Raw genomic sequence first — 15,441 nt, 5'->3', positions numbered from 1 at the left:
ATAATTGAATGCAGATGAATATAATTTATTTATGTCAACTTGCAGTCCTGCAGTCTCCGATAAGATGTTCCTCCTCTGCGCTGTCTGTCAAATATTCTGTGGGCATTATTAATGTCAGGTACAAGATGCCACCTCTAATCTGCTGGCTTTTATGAGTCTGAGTGGCACAGTAGACCAAAGGAAGCCCAAGCACCTGTGAAGGTTAACAGCCATCACCTCAATTTGTCTGTTTTTCTACCATGTTGGCTTTTCCCATCAACTCCAACTCTTGTCAAAATTCATGCTGGACAAAGGCTGTACATGGATGAGTACTGTTTGATGAGACGTGAGTGATGAAATGCATTACCAAATGTCAGTGTGTCTTTTCTTGAACACATCACCATCATTTATTCAGAAGGAATGACTTCCCCTGCAGTTTAAAAAGAGCCCCAAAGAGGGATTAAGAGATACCTCTCAGCGTGTTTGTTTGTATATTGCAATTTTGCTTCAACTTTAAGGTCACAGAATGTCCAAAAACTGGATTTAGCTGCAAATAAATCCAGTTAAATTGTGCATAGAATGAAAAGGTTTTGTAACTTTTTATGTCTGTACCAAAGTGAAAAGAAAAGAAATTCACATCTACTGAATACTTTGGAATATGAGAGATGTTGTTACAAAGAAAAATTGAGATGCAGGACTGACAAATAATTCACCCCTAGGTGCGTTTGTCCTCCAGGAAACTAAAGAGATCCCAAGGTAAAATACCCATAATTATGATATTTAACAGCATTCTGTTCATTGAGCAATTACCAGACTGATTTTCAAAAACCCTTCCTGCAGCAACAGTTACCAATAATTTATACTGCAAGCCTGTAAATAGCTCTCTTTAAATCTACCTCACTTATGACTAAGTTGGGTCGAAAAATATTTCATTAGAGAAAGTCAGACCTTTGGTTACAGTTCTTACATAGACACCATGCATAGAAATACATATCTGGTCCATGTTATTCTGCTTAATCAAAATATTACTTTAATATTTATTCGAGATTATTCAGATGGTTCTTTCTCTGTGGAAGTGGACATTTTTTACAGCAGGGAAGATATTTCAGCCAAAGAAATGTTTTATGCAAATGCTAAAGAATTGAATAAACAGGAAATAATTTATTAAGAACTGTAAAACAGATCAATTCCTTAATTTCAGATTTAATGCAGCTGACTGTTTCTGTAAAAGTCAGGTAGACAGATATTTATTTTTTATTTAGTTTATTAATTTATAATGTGTTGAGAGGTCAGTGGCATCTGCAGTCAGGGGGCTGGTGGATCACTATTCCTGCAGAGTTTATTGATTTAGACCGGTTTCCAAACCACTGAGAACAAATATACTTCTTTATTGACTTCTGACCGAAAGCAGCTTGTTAAAACCATATTTTACCAGTTTCCATTTCTAGTTTAAGTAATTCTGCAGTAATTATTGGCATTTATCAAGTCAAACTCTGGTTTACTTTGGTAAAGTTTCATCATTTTTCCAACTTAAAATAAATGGGTGAGGTAAAAGTCTGGTATTTTATTGTTTTGGTGGAAAATTATGCTAGTTGTGTATCCAGTGTTTGTCTTGTGATAATTGTAAACATGTCAACGTAAAAAAAAAAAAAAAAAATCAACCCACTAGTCAGATACACGGCTACATTGGTCTGGTCACACCTTCACAGTTATATTTCCATGCAACATCATAGCAGATATCTTCATTAGTCCTCTACTAAAGCACTTTTAACTTGAACAGCGAATGGTGATGAATTGTGTTCAGCTCCTGAACTTTAAATGAAAAACTGCTTGTTTGAATCTTGTCCTTTATAATCTTTTTTATCAGTTATTCACCATTCTACTGTCTTTACTCCAATTTGCTTCCACCCACTGACGATTAGAGATTAAATTATTTGCGTAGGTTGGAATATGCAATGTGTACGCAAATATTCAGGTTTTTCTTTTGCCGGCGTCAACGCTGGCAAGGTCAGTTTTATCTTAATCAGTGACATCATCAAGACCTGGTTTCTGTCCAGAAAAATCTAAACACGGCATCACATAAAAAAATAAATAAATAAATAAAAAAAAAAATTAATTAATTAAAAAAAAAAAATAATAATAATAATAATACTCTCCAACACAATTCTCAGTTTTGTCATGTCATAAATTTTAATCTCAGATTTTTGTTTACCTTTTAACCTTACCTTTTTTACCTTGTGTAGCCCCAATACAGTGCCCTTGTATTATGGGATGTAAGTTTAAACTATCAGAACAGTAAATAGTTTCTATAAAAAAAAGAAGTTAACTTGTCTAAAATTGTTTCTCATTGTTAATTTGCAAAGTTTACTAGCAGTTCATTTGTTTATCTGCAGTTTGTATATCGTTCCACTTTTAAAATCAGTCAATAATTTGTTTATGTATGAGAAAATAGTACTAGGTTTGAACACAATCTAACTTGGTTAAGTCGTACAGGATGTTTTGTCATCTTTGTGTTCTCATTGGTTATTGCTGAGCTGTCAGACCAATGCAGAAGGTGAGGGGGGCGGGACTAGATAGCACGACTGCGTACACTGTAGGATGACAGCACGTTAAGCAGATGTTTTTGACAAGAGTAAAGAGAGGCTCACGGAATAAACAAGTGTTTAACCCAGATGATGGTGGATGCCGAGTTTACCGTTGGTGTAGAACTTTGTAACGCTGACAGAAAGTAACTACGTCTTATTGTTTTGCCTTGAACTGTCTTAGCACAGGACAAAGTGATTAGATTATGTATAAGCTAAAAGCGTTTTAGCTGATTAGCTGTTAGCATATTAACACAGTGAAATGCCTTATTGTATGTGTGAAGCATTTTTGTAATTTATGTAAGCCACCCTGTGGTGAACTCTTGATTTAACTATATGAATATGGTCAAGTAAATTGACTAAGAGTATTTGCATGTTCCCAAAGGCAGAGGCCTGGGAGATTTTCCTTGGACTTTGTGTGGAGCATAGAAAATCTGACTTCCGGCTTACAGCACACCACGTGGAGGACCGCAGCTCCCAGAAACTGTGTGCACCACCCATTCTGCATTTCCCTTTCCATCCCTCACCATACTGATCCAACTCCTGCAGGCTTAACCGACTGAAACAAGGTTGCGAGTAACCAAAACTGTTTTGTACGTGCCATTTTCTTTTCTTTTCTTTTTTGCTTGCTTGCAAGTGAAAGGGTCAACCAGTTTAAGACGGCAACATTCTCAAGCTTCACTCCAGGCCTGCAACTATTTGTTTTTGAAGACTCATTTTCATAAGAGCTTACAAGGCGGGTGTTATCTTATTTGGACTATACGTACACAACGTCTGTGAGACGTGATTTATTTTCATTTTCTATATAAGGTTTTAAATTCCTAAACTTTATAACATACATTCACATTGTTAATGCATGTACATAGTTTCATTTAAATCAAATGAATGACAATTAAATGAATGCAAACAAAGTGTATATATAATTGTATGGACATTTTAAAGGGACAGTGCACAAAAACTAGTGACACCTAGGGGTAAAAATTGAGATATGCTTTACTTATCCCAAATGGTGCTGGAGCACCAATCAAATGACGCAATACTGTAATTTTTCAATATCACTTCACTTCACAGATAGAGCTGTTTGTCCATTCAGAAGCCACCATAGTAAAAATGGTGATTTATAAATGGCCCCCATGGGGACTTAAAGCAAGTAGATATTAATTTATGATTAAAAAAGAAAAATGTATAATTATTTTACTGAAGTAATGAGTTACCCATAAACACAGTTTTTAGTGATTATATATATATATATATATATATATATATATATATATATATATATATATATATCATTAATCAAAGATTAATGACACACACGCACACACACACACACACATATATATATATATATATATATATATATATATATATATATATATATATATATATATATATATATATATATATATATATATGTGTGTGTGTGTTTGTGTGTGTGTCATTAATCTTTGATTTTGAACACACTGCACCTTTAAAGTTGATGTTATAAAGAGAGAAAACGCATAGAAGCAGTTTACATATAAAACTGAGTGCTGAAGAGTTAGAGTAGGCTGTGGTGCAAGTGAGCTCAGTCACTTTGCTTCTTCTTTCACATCTGCCACTCTGAGTTCTTGTATTAATTCCTGCTCACACTTTCACAAGCATAGATTAATCACAACTCAAGTACATCATTTATCACTGAGTGGGGATTAGCATAAGACCTATTTTATCCCTCGAGAGACTTGAAATATCAACCTGCAAATTTGTACACAATGAAACACCCCTGTGATGACAAACACCTGCACCAGAAGTACGTATATGTTAAGATCAATACCTCATGCATTGAATTTCTGCAAGGAGTTAAAACCTCAATGTCAAAATGGATGTGATTTTACTTTAGTATAGTGTGGGGTATCAGCTTTTGTACAGACCAAACTTTTCCTCCCTGGAGACCTCAACAGGGGAATGAAACAAAGAACAGGAGGAGAAGGCAAAAGGTAACTGTCGCCCGCCGATAAATCAATACGCTGCTTTATTACTTCAGAGAACAAAAGGCTCTACACCGAGATCGATTGCTCTGCTGAGGAGCCTCTGACAAGAAAAAAAATTATAAATAAATAAAACTCTCCTGGCATTTGGCTACTCCGTCCACGACCAGATCAGCATCAATTTATTACTGATGTGATGCTTTCCGCCTGATGTGTTTTTGTATAAGCACAAATCAATCCTGAGTTTATTAGCCGCTATGATGCATTGTAAAATGACATTACTTACCGTGCTAGATGAATGACATTCATTAGGAGGGAGGCGTACACTGACTGTGGATGTGCTAGGAATAAAAGAGAAAGAAAGATGTGTAGGGAAGCAACACTTCAGATATTTGGGATGGACAGAACAATTAGTATTTATTATATTTGTCAGTGTTTAATTTAAGATTAGTTGTTAAACAATATGGATGTTTGGGGCTTAACATATGCTTAACAATACTATATATGTGACACATTTAAAGGTGCTGCTTACTGCACTTGCTCTGACTGAAAGTTGTCTTTCACTTAGGAAGATCAGTGGTTTGATTCCACAGGTCATGATGTATCACCGTTGACTGCCTCTGTTATGGTAATAATGTGTGATTGTAGAGACAAGACGCCCCATAAGGTGTTAGCATAAAAAAAAAAAAAAAAAAAAAAAAAAAAAAAAAGCCTTGTATAAGTGTTTGTATGAATGGGTGAGGTAGAAACCCATTTAAGAAGAGCTGAGTGAAAACTAGCCAATGTTTGAATGGCCATATTTAAATGCTTTGAGTCAGACCTCTTGTTCTGGATTCTGCTTGATTTGAACTCACCTGCAGTGGTTGCTTAAGCTAATTTAACCCTGCTGTTAAACTGTATGCTGAAGGTTAAATTGACCTTTTTTAAAGTTACACCGCACCGGCATGTTGATATTACTTAATGATGTTGGGGTCAATTTGACCCAGCAGAGTAAGTGGAGGATGAGATGGGGTAAGGAATATCAAAAACTGATTTTTTCTTTTTGATATTTGGAAACATATTTCACCCCAGTTATACGAACAAAAACATTCACAATTTATTTTCTTTTGACCACATCTGTAAAATGTTTAATGCATGTGTTAGTTGGACTTTTAACAGAATCTTTTTTCTGATCTTGTGGGCAAACTTCATCCACATTGAGTGGATACTCACAAGGGAAGAGACTAAACATGGAAAGATTCTCAGTAAGATCACACTCTGCAGCTACACATCATACACTCTTTCCCAAAAGTTTAAAAATGGAGCTGCAAATGTCACCTCTGGAGGTTCTGTAACTCATCTTTAAACATGTACCTGAAACTGAGAAGGATGCATCTGAAGAAAAAGACCATCTTTGGGCAGCCGTGGCTCAGATGAGAGGCTAGTTTCATAACTGGGATACAAATTATCATCCTAACATGATAAGGTCCACTTTATTATATGGGTGAAAGCACTACACGAAGTAACAGAGTGAGGTTTTGCTTACTACAGTTTAGTTTTCATTGTATTCCATATCATATGTTTATCTTAGTCATTTTCTTCTTCTTTTTGTGTTTTATTGTCAGTTGTCAAACCTTCTTCTTCCTCTAATTTACTCCAAGGTGGCATTGGGTGGGAGAGGATGGGTACAGGAAAGGTAGTTCAATCTTGCCCTGTTGTGGAGAAGGCCTAAAAGTGGAGCCTGCACTGGAACTAACCCCACAGTGGAGCTCAGCAGCCAGACCACTCTCAAGTTCCATGGAATATGAGTTAGAACAACACCCATTTTCAGATTAAAATAAAAATCAGCCCAAAAGTATTTATTGGATAAAGTTGCCAACAAACAGACAGGAGGACAGGCAGACATGTACGTTTGGGCAAAAACATACCCTCTAAAAATATTTACCATGAACATGGAAACAAAAAGTACAGAATAAAACCAGAACAAAACTCCTTCTCCTCCAGCGTCTGTCGAGTCGACTGCCCCCACTTTTGGGATAACCTACTAGGACATCCCTCCCTGGGATGATTAGAAATTCATTCAATCTTTACCACCTGTAAATAATCATTTCACAGCAGAACGATAAACTCTAAATTGCTTGAAAAAGACCTTCTACTCCTCTTAAATTGGTGGTTGGATCCATCACACACTAATTTTCAAAGTTTAAAATTCACTGCACATCTATAAGTCTTCTTTTTTTTCCCCCTTCCATCATACTTATCAATTTCATTTCACTACAGGAAGTCATATGTGTGGTTTAGAAAGCGGCAGAATAAGGTGCCCTTGCAAGTCGTGTCACACAGAGTGGAGGAAACAGCATGAAATCATCAGCACAGTGGATGAGAGAAGGAATTGGACACTGCCTCTACTTTCATTATGGAAATATTCTTTCAAACGTCACACACATCACAATAACACTGCTCAGACGCCCCAACAAAACACAAATGTTCCACGCTTGAATGAAAATGCTCCTCACAAAGCACCAAAAGCCCAGTGTGAGCTCATTTTAGAGTGTTATCACACTTAGATGCAATGGTCACAGAGCTTTGTATGTGGAGTAATCTAACACCATACCAAATTCATTATGGATTACGAGCTATATCAAAATGTGCAATAGCGTACTGGAAGCCAATCTATGTAATGTTTATCAAGTCCATGCAGAATGCAAGAAGTGTCTGGAGAAATTATGTTCTTCTGTTTTGTTATATTTTCACTGACTCTTTTATTGAGAAGGCTAAAGAACAAAGCCAACGTCTGATTAGATTTGATGAACCTTATTGGCTCGAGGAGTAAGTGGAGCACTGAAACATTTGCATGGAGTCCCTTGAGTCCACATGGCACTGAATGGAATAAAGAAAACAAACTGCAAAAAAATGGCACAGACGGAGTGTTGGAGGGAGAGAGAGAGAGAAAAATAAGTAATGTTTTTTCACCATCACATCCCCAAGAAATTAGTTTGGCTTCAACATTCTGAGAATAAACAGCAGCTTGTTTGTGTTTGTTCATCAATGCAAGCAATGGTCAATTATCAGGCTTTAAAATTAGCCTGCAGAATCCTTCTGGTCTGCAGACACACATTTACAGATGACATGAAAGACACACAGACAGGACGCACAACAATCGGATCAGGCTTAATGGGATAATTGGATGTGAAACCATCATTCCACCTGGTGAGTGACTGTTTGTGAGAAACGAGCGCTTGGATAACAACAACAAAAAACCAACCTAATCAGACCGTCCCACTGAGAGCCATTTTGTGCTGCAACATCAATTACCAAAGAATTGCTTTAGGGATACTTCGGCCAGGCCTCCCATTGCATCACTTATTAGACTCTCCTTTGCAGTGACATGTATTCATCAGAGGATTCAGGCACCAATGCAAGACAAGGTCATTTTTGAATTATTGGGATTTGAGTTAGGTTTTCAGATATAAACTGCACCACAGTCAATGTGTGGGTCTGTCTGTACAGATGGGGGTGGGGGTGGGGGGGGGGGGGGGGGGGTGGGGGGGGGGGGGGGGGTTGGAGTGGAGTGGGAAAGTAGCCCTGTACATTCTGTCTGTAACTAAGACCTAAGGCGTCTGGTGCGACAATGCTTTAATAAAGCATTATGCATCTAACACTCATCATACATGAGACTTGCCTTCCATGGCAGTTTATACCAAACAAGGTTATTTAATTCAGACTAAATAGGTATCATTTTGCAAGATTAATGTAAATGGATGGAATACTAACATATATAACCCCTTGGTTACAAAGAAAATAATCTGTGCAAAGAAAGAAAATTAAAGTTTCATGGAAACTATTTTTTCCAGTGTCAGTATGCATTTGAACACAGTTATCAGTATTTATCCTGAAAAGGTTTTTGACTTTGAAAAATTTATTTAACTGTTACCTGATAAAACAGTGCAGCACTGTGATAAATATTCATAATATTTATCCATCCATCCATTTTCAGTCGCTTATCCAGTGTTGGATCGTGGAGACAGAAGTCTAAGCATCAAAGCTTAGACTTCCCTTTTCACAGCCCCATTTGCCAGCTTTTCATGGGGGGTTTCGAGGTGTTCCCAGGACAGCAGAGGGATATAATCCCTCCTGGGTCTTCCCCAGGGTCTTCTCTAGTAGTGTAAGATTTTTAGCATTTTTATTATTCATTTCCTAAAAGAATCCAATAATGAGGTGAAAAAATGGACTTTCTGAAGCTTTCAGTTTAATTTTGACTAAGAGTTGCAAATAATGTCATGGATTTAACCAGATTTCCATTTTCTTCACTCATTTACCAATAAAAATAGTTCAAAACTAAGAATATTTTTCTGTTTTGAGAAAATATCAGCAGCATTTAATGCATATTTGAAAATGGTATTATATTATATAATAATTAATCAGTATGATATGGCAAACAAAAGCATGATTAGCAAATCTGAGTTTGATTTTCACAAAGTTTTACGGCATCCCTCAGAGTACACAATGATGCAACACAAATGGGACAACTCTGTTTTCATTCATAGATACTTCCATTATTTCCATTCTGTCAGAGCCCATGACATCTCTGAGATGTGCAGTTAGGAGTGAATTCTCTGTAGACTCTGTTAAAGGCCAATTACATGCTGTCAGCAGACACCACAGTGTTTGCCTATAAACTAACTAAAAAGCTCACATGAGGCTACTGGGAAGCAGCGAAGGTAACACTTACCAGACCTCTGACTTGTATTTCCTTGAATTTCAGTATTTCCCTGTTGGGTTAACTGTAAGCAGAGAAACTGGATCTAGTTTAGAGAAAGATACTAGACTTCAGTTTCATGCTTTGGCTACTGTGAAATACAAACTGTTTATCCAGTGAAATCCACAGACACTGGGACTCAAGGCCACTTCTGAGTTTATGAATGAGATAACGGCAGATTTTGCCATAACACTGAGTTTTAAACATTTATACTACACTCTATACTGCAAAGTATTCAGTTTTGAGTATGCAAAGCATTATGTAGTCTATGACTGCTGCCTGCAGCACATATATGACTTGTGTTTGTCTCCGATATATTTCCTGCTTACTGTCACCGGCAGGCAGCATCCAAACACAAACTCAGTTACTAACACAAGACAAATGAAAAACTGGAAGTGCTCATTGAGAAAAAAATAAAAAAAAACTGGCAAAGTACCAATAATAAACATTAATCTTTGCATTGAATCTTTGTGGCAGTACATGTTCAGCACTCTGAATTCTCCCCAGGGTGAATGTGAGCATGGATAGTTGTTTGTATCTCCATGTCAGCTTTCAGATGGACCGGCGACTTGTCCAGGGTGGACTCTGCATCTTGCCTACGACTTGCTGGGATATCAATTAGCAATTACTGAGATGCCAACCCAGCTCCCCTGGATTAAATAGTATGGAAGTATACATAAGTAAATATAAATATATACAAAAACAAAACAAATATGGTTTATTTCCGCCTCTATGATATAATGTCTAGTCATATAATGCCACATTTTTTGCACGTCTCCTACAAATGTACCCGAGAACATTTTCATTAATGATGGTTTCTGTGACAAGCAGGCCTTGTCATATATCCCGGCGAACGACGTCACATACCTGACAGAAGCGACGCTTAAACACCAGGTAGATCCGGACTTTACCACCTGCATACAGCGTGTCATTTGGGGTGCACACCTAATATATAGGCTGTTACTGTGAATGTATCTGTTACTTACCTTGTGTCATCTACTGTGATAAATTTTTCAAACAGAGGCACCCGAACAGCGCTTAGGACAGCGCCTGTAGTATAGCGACAGTGACACACTGTCTATTATCTTTATTATTTTCTGTATATTGAGCTGATTACTATGGTGGTTTGGTTTTCAAATGTTTATTAATTATGTGATTTTACTGTTTATGTATCTTTTGTGTAAAGACAAGAGAAACCCAGAAAACCATGTTTATTTGTTTAACTGAACCACTTCCGGTCTAGAAGGAGTGGCCGTTTAGTATTTAATGAGCTCATTCAGAGCTCTAGAGTGTGAAGAGTTAGGAGTTGAGAGTAGGATTGCGACGCTGGCATTGGAAAGTCTGTTGATTGAATACAGTGTAAATATGTACATCTTGTAAATATTTGTTTACTGTATATATTGCTGCACTGCACATTGGAGGGTTGGATTGTGCATTAAACCACCCAAACGCAGCCACCACTATGCCACGTTTTTGTACAGCACTGAACCCCGTCACAGTTTCACTGAAGTGCAGCATTTTTCTGAAGCTGCACTTTATACAAATATGATAATACCTTTTGTAAATAATTTAAGTTCAAGTAAACCATTTTGCCCATAAAAATTGCAAGGAGACGCATGCATAGAGAGACAAAGATGAATTCATAAAGAGCAACAAAAGCATTGAGAATGGATAATTTATTAATTTAAAAAATGGATCAATAAATATAATAATAATAATCCTCTGTGATCACCTCTGATAAGACAGTTGGAAATATAGAGGATTAGGAAAAACTACAACTGTTACATTTGTCAACTAAAATTTTATTGCACACAAATATGTGTATTTACTCTTACATACAGTGACAAGCACACACCAGTGTGCGCACACGCACACACACACACACACACACACACACACACACACACAACACCACATCAAATCCTGACCAGGTTGGAGTGTTTGATACCTAATGACAATTAGAAGTCTCAGTAGCACTTGAGATGTTGTAGAGGATACTGTTCCATGGAAACTCATGGTGATATAAGCATCAATCAGAAGATGTGGACCAAACATCCAGGATGATTACTGTTAAACCTGAAAACATAATCAATGCCCAATCAGGATATATTGTGCCTGCACCGCAGTGTCAGAAGAAGCTTGGTTTCATTTCAGTACACATAGTGTTTGATGAAGGAATCATTAGTTTTCCCAGTTTGAATAAGCATATTTGTAGGTTAGTGACAGCTATTTACCTGACTTCATTTGGCTGCATTCTTGCAGGATTTCCATGTGATTTAAGTTCGAACTTTAAAAAACAACCAAAAAAACATCTTTGTTAGGTCTAATATATCTCATATTGATGCCCCATTTGTAACTGTCTTACCTTCTTGGGCTGCTGTTAGCATGGTTTAGCATGCTGGCTCATGGGGGCAATACAAGATATGTAATGGACATAAGGAAACTACACACACCAGAGTAACATGGGTCTTATCTAAGCTGTCTTAGCAGTCACTCTCTTCTGTCATTTGTGTCTCCCAGGTCTCTCCAAGCTACTTTAATTCAGACTTTGTGCTGCTTGTTTGTATATCCCATGCATGATACTTAACATAATGTGTTTATGACCTGAATAGTATTGTTAGAAGAGCTTATGGTATAGTTTATTTTTTATTTTTATTTCCTCTTTTTCTGTGGTTTATCAGCAGTTTTAAAACAATGTATCTTTATTTTAAGCATTTCCCAAAGCTAAAACAAAAACAAAAGGAAGTATATTATGCAGAATTAAGTCAATTTATTCAGCTGTCTCAAACGTTCCAAGATTTTGTTTTGTTTGTTTCTTTTTCTTTCTGTGAATATGACACTTGCTACAGCCCATGGCATGTCATCTCGTCAACACTCCTCTCATCATTACCGCTTCCCTCAGAGTGATGTGCTGGTTGTTGATTGGTCACCCATACTCCCACCTACTTGTGATTGGCTGGACCTCTGCAGAGCACCAGAATAAAGGTTTGGTAGATGTTTGGTGTTTGGTAGGGTCTCTGTGTCATAGCTTGCCACTTGTTCACTGCCAGTGGCTGAGTCTTGACTATTTGGGTGTTAGTGATTAGTGATTAGTGAACCTTTTTTGTAATCATTGCTTAGTTGGTGTAAGCTTTGGTTTATGCTTTATTGTTGTTGGGTTTGATTTGATTTTTGGATGACTCTCTTTGAGTTACTCCTGTGGCTCCTCTATGTCCAGTAAGGACCACTGGGCCCTAAATAAAGCCCTAATAGCTGTATATTTTCCTGGTTCTATTGTATTTATGTTGCCATCTCTTGTTCCTCTTGACAAAATCTGTATGGTTTTGAAACAGAACTACACAATTAAAGTTAATATGTTAGATATCATCATTTCCCAAATTGTCAAGGCATCATGTCCTAGTTAGGCCATCTATGTAATTCACTGTGCCAGCATTGTATAAGGTGTATTAGATTTTGCACAGAAACAACTTCTGATTACTACACAGTGGGCCTATATGGCTAAATGCTCTGTACTGTAGGAACAGAAGAAACACGAAGTTGGCGAAAACAACAAAAAAGACACCAGATGTGGTTTAGTTGGGGTCTGCTCAGGCTAAATACATAAGTGCCAGAGGTCAGCCCCCAGAACTCTGCCCTGCTGAGAGAGTGCCAAGCACCATCCACCTGCATAAGACAGTGTGTTCAGGCTAATTCACAGCTAACCAACAGCCATACATCCACTCACCTCTGTACAGACTGCATCTTTTTCCAAGGAGCGAGCAGACAAAGTTGTGACTTACCATTTACCTGGAAGGGTCTAAGTGAGTGGACCAGCATATCAAACCTCCCACAGCTTTTACTAGCTTTTAACATTAACTGTGCAGTCATTGAGAGTGTAAAGACAGCTACACTGGACAAAAATATCAGTGTGCAAGTGAGTGAAATCTTCTTTCATGGCTGTAATATGAAGCATACCCTGAACAAATGTAAACATGTCTTCAGCTTTTTATTTGGGAATGAAAGCTCTTAATTCTTGTTGCTCTGTTGACAGGAGTTATCCCCTGCTGTTACAAAAGCTTCTGTACTCTTCAGACAGATATAATCATCAGCATTTCATGTTGGAACTGAGTGGGTTTCAACTGGGCAACGCATTGGCTCCACATTTCAGCCAGTGTGTACATGTGGGGTCAGTGAGGTTTACAGGCCAAGTGGGTACTGGGTGGACATGAGCCTTAAACTGGGCAAATTCTGCAGGTCACATGTGGTTTCAGAGAGATGGGCTCCATATGAAGCCCACATGGGCATAAACAGGGTAATTCTAAAAGCCCGTGTAGGATGGCTAAATGAAAGACAGTCAGAACTTAACTTAAAACTTATATGTGCAAACATAGCTGGGATTATGGTGGAAACAGCTGACAAACCATTGTGAGACCCTTGTCTGCAGCCCAAATGTAACCCTTACGTGCACCAAATGGAAACACCTGCTGGGAACTATTCTTATTTGTTTTAACTGATAGTAAACAAATTATCTTAAAATGTTGGTTTTAATAAATGGATGCAATTATTGTGGGAATTACAATGACATTTATTTATTGACCTAATCATGTAATCTATCTAATGAGGTAATTTTGGTGCAAGTCACACATACTCCATACAAAACTGTGTATATACTAGAGCTTGTAGAAGCATTTTTTTTTTAACTCATGACATTTTTGTACAAGGTATCTGTAATGGATCTGTATCATCAAAACCAGCTTTAATTTTACTTAGTATTAGACTCAAAAGAAAATCACGTGTATCACACATCACAACCGTACAACCAGAAGTGTTTTTCTTATTTAAATAGCTCATTTTAACAGTGAAATAAGTAAAGGCAAACAGAACCACAGCTTTGATTTCATCTATGTGCTCACATTTTCCTCTTTTTACGTTTTTGGATTGCATCAATACTTTAGACATGTCTGTGAGTGCAAGTCTTTTCAATTATTAATATGTGCATCTTCTTTCTATTATGATATTTAGATTGAGGGATTTTAGTTTGTTTTACATGGTTTTCATACCATCAGCCATATGTTTTTACAACCAATAAAAGGAAAAAAAGAAGCTTGTCAGCAGAAAGAAAACAATCTTCTACATTTCCTGCAATTTTAATCAGAATTACAAAGCAAAATGTCAGTCCAAACATTTTGAAGCAGAGTTTTGACAAAGAATGTGCCTATCACTTCTTTTCTTTTAATTACTTTTATTTTTGCCTCCAATAAATGCATGAAATTCACTAAGATAAAGATGCGGCACGGACGCTTTGGCTTTAATTAACGTATGCTATCACTGTCATAATTTCTGTTCATAAACAAGAGTTAAAAGCTGTAAAAAATGCTTCAGCAGGAGGGATATATTATTGATTGAGGGGAGAGATTAGAAATTAATGACCCATGTGGTCCAGACTGAATAATCAATTTCAATTAAAATCAATTTCACAGTGCAGCTGCTCTGTAATAGCTCCTAACATCAGCTGTAGTGTTGTTAATTTTTCAGCTCCTTTTGGTAAAAAAAAAAAAAAAAAAAAAGTACAGAGGGAATACCGGAGCAGTGCAGAAAAGACACAATCTCTGTTATTCTATGTGCTGACCATCTGAGTCCAATTTTACTTTCTGATGTCAACAACAAATATCCATACTGCATTTTGCTCCTTTTCCAGGCAAAGAAGGAAAAAATGCAGAGGTGGGTGTGAAAACTCTGTGTTCCCACTTGGCCTTGAAATCATTGTAAAAACATCTGTCATGTGAGTCCTATTGGAGATGACAATGAGGAGCTGCTTGAGTATGTGTACGTGTGCATCTGTGCATCCATGCTACACAGAGGTTACCATCTCCCCTGAGGTGTGCAAGTGATATTTTGAATCCAAATTGCATGGATCGGATGATTGCGCCACGTGAACGGAATAGTGACATCTCAATAGGCATGCCCTTATCAGGAAAATAATAAGGCTAGTTTCAAGACCAAAATTAGGCGCACGGACTGTCAAATGAGAGAAAAAAAAGTTCCAAACCAATTGAACCAAAGAAGATGCTTATTAGAGAAGTTCAATTTGCATATATTGCATGTCAGACATATTGGCATAAATGTCAAAAAACTAAATCAAAAAAGCCCTTCTAGTGTATGAGCCAAAATTGCTTCATGATCAGAGTGAATGTAT

The sequence above is a fragment of the Telmatherina bonti genome (assembly GCF_933228915.1).
Source record: "Telmatherina bonti genome assembly, chromosome: 8".
In the NCBI taxonomy this organism is placed as follows: Eukaryota; Metazoa; Chordata; class Actinopteri; order Atheriniformes; family Telmatherinidae; genus Telmatherina; species Telmatherina bonti.
This window is presented reverse-complemented; position numbering follows the sequence as displayed.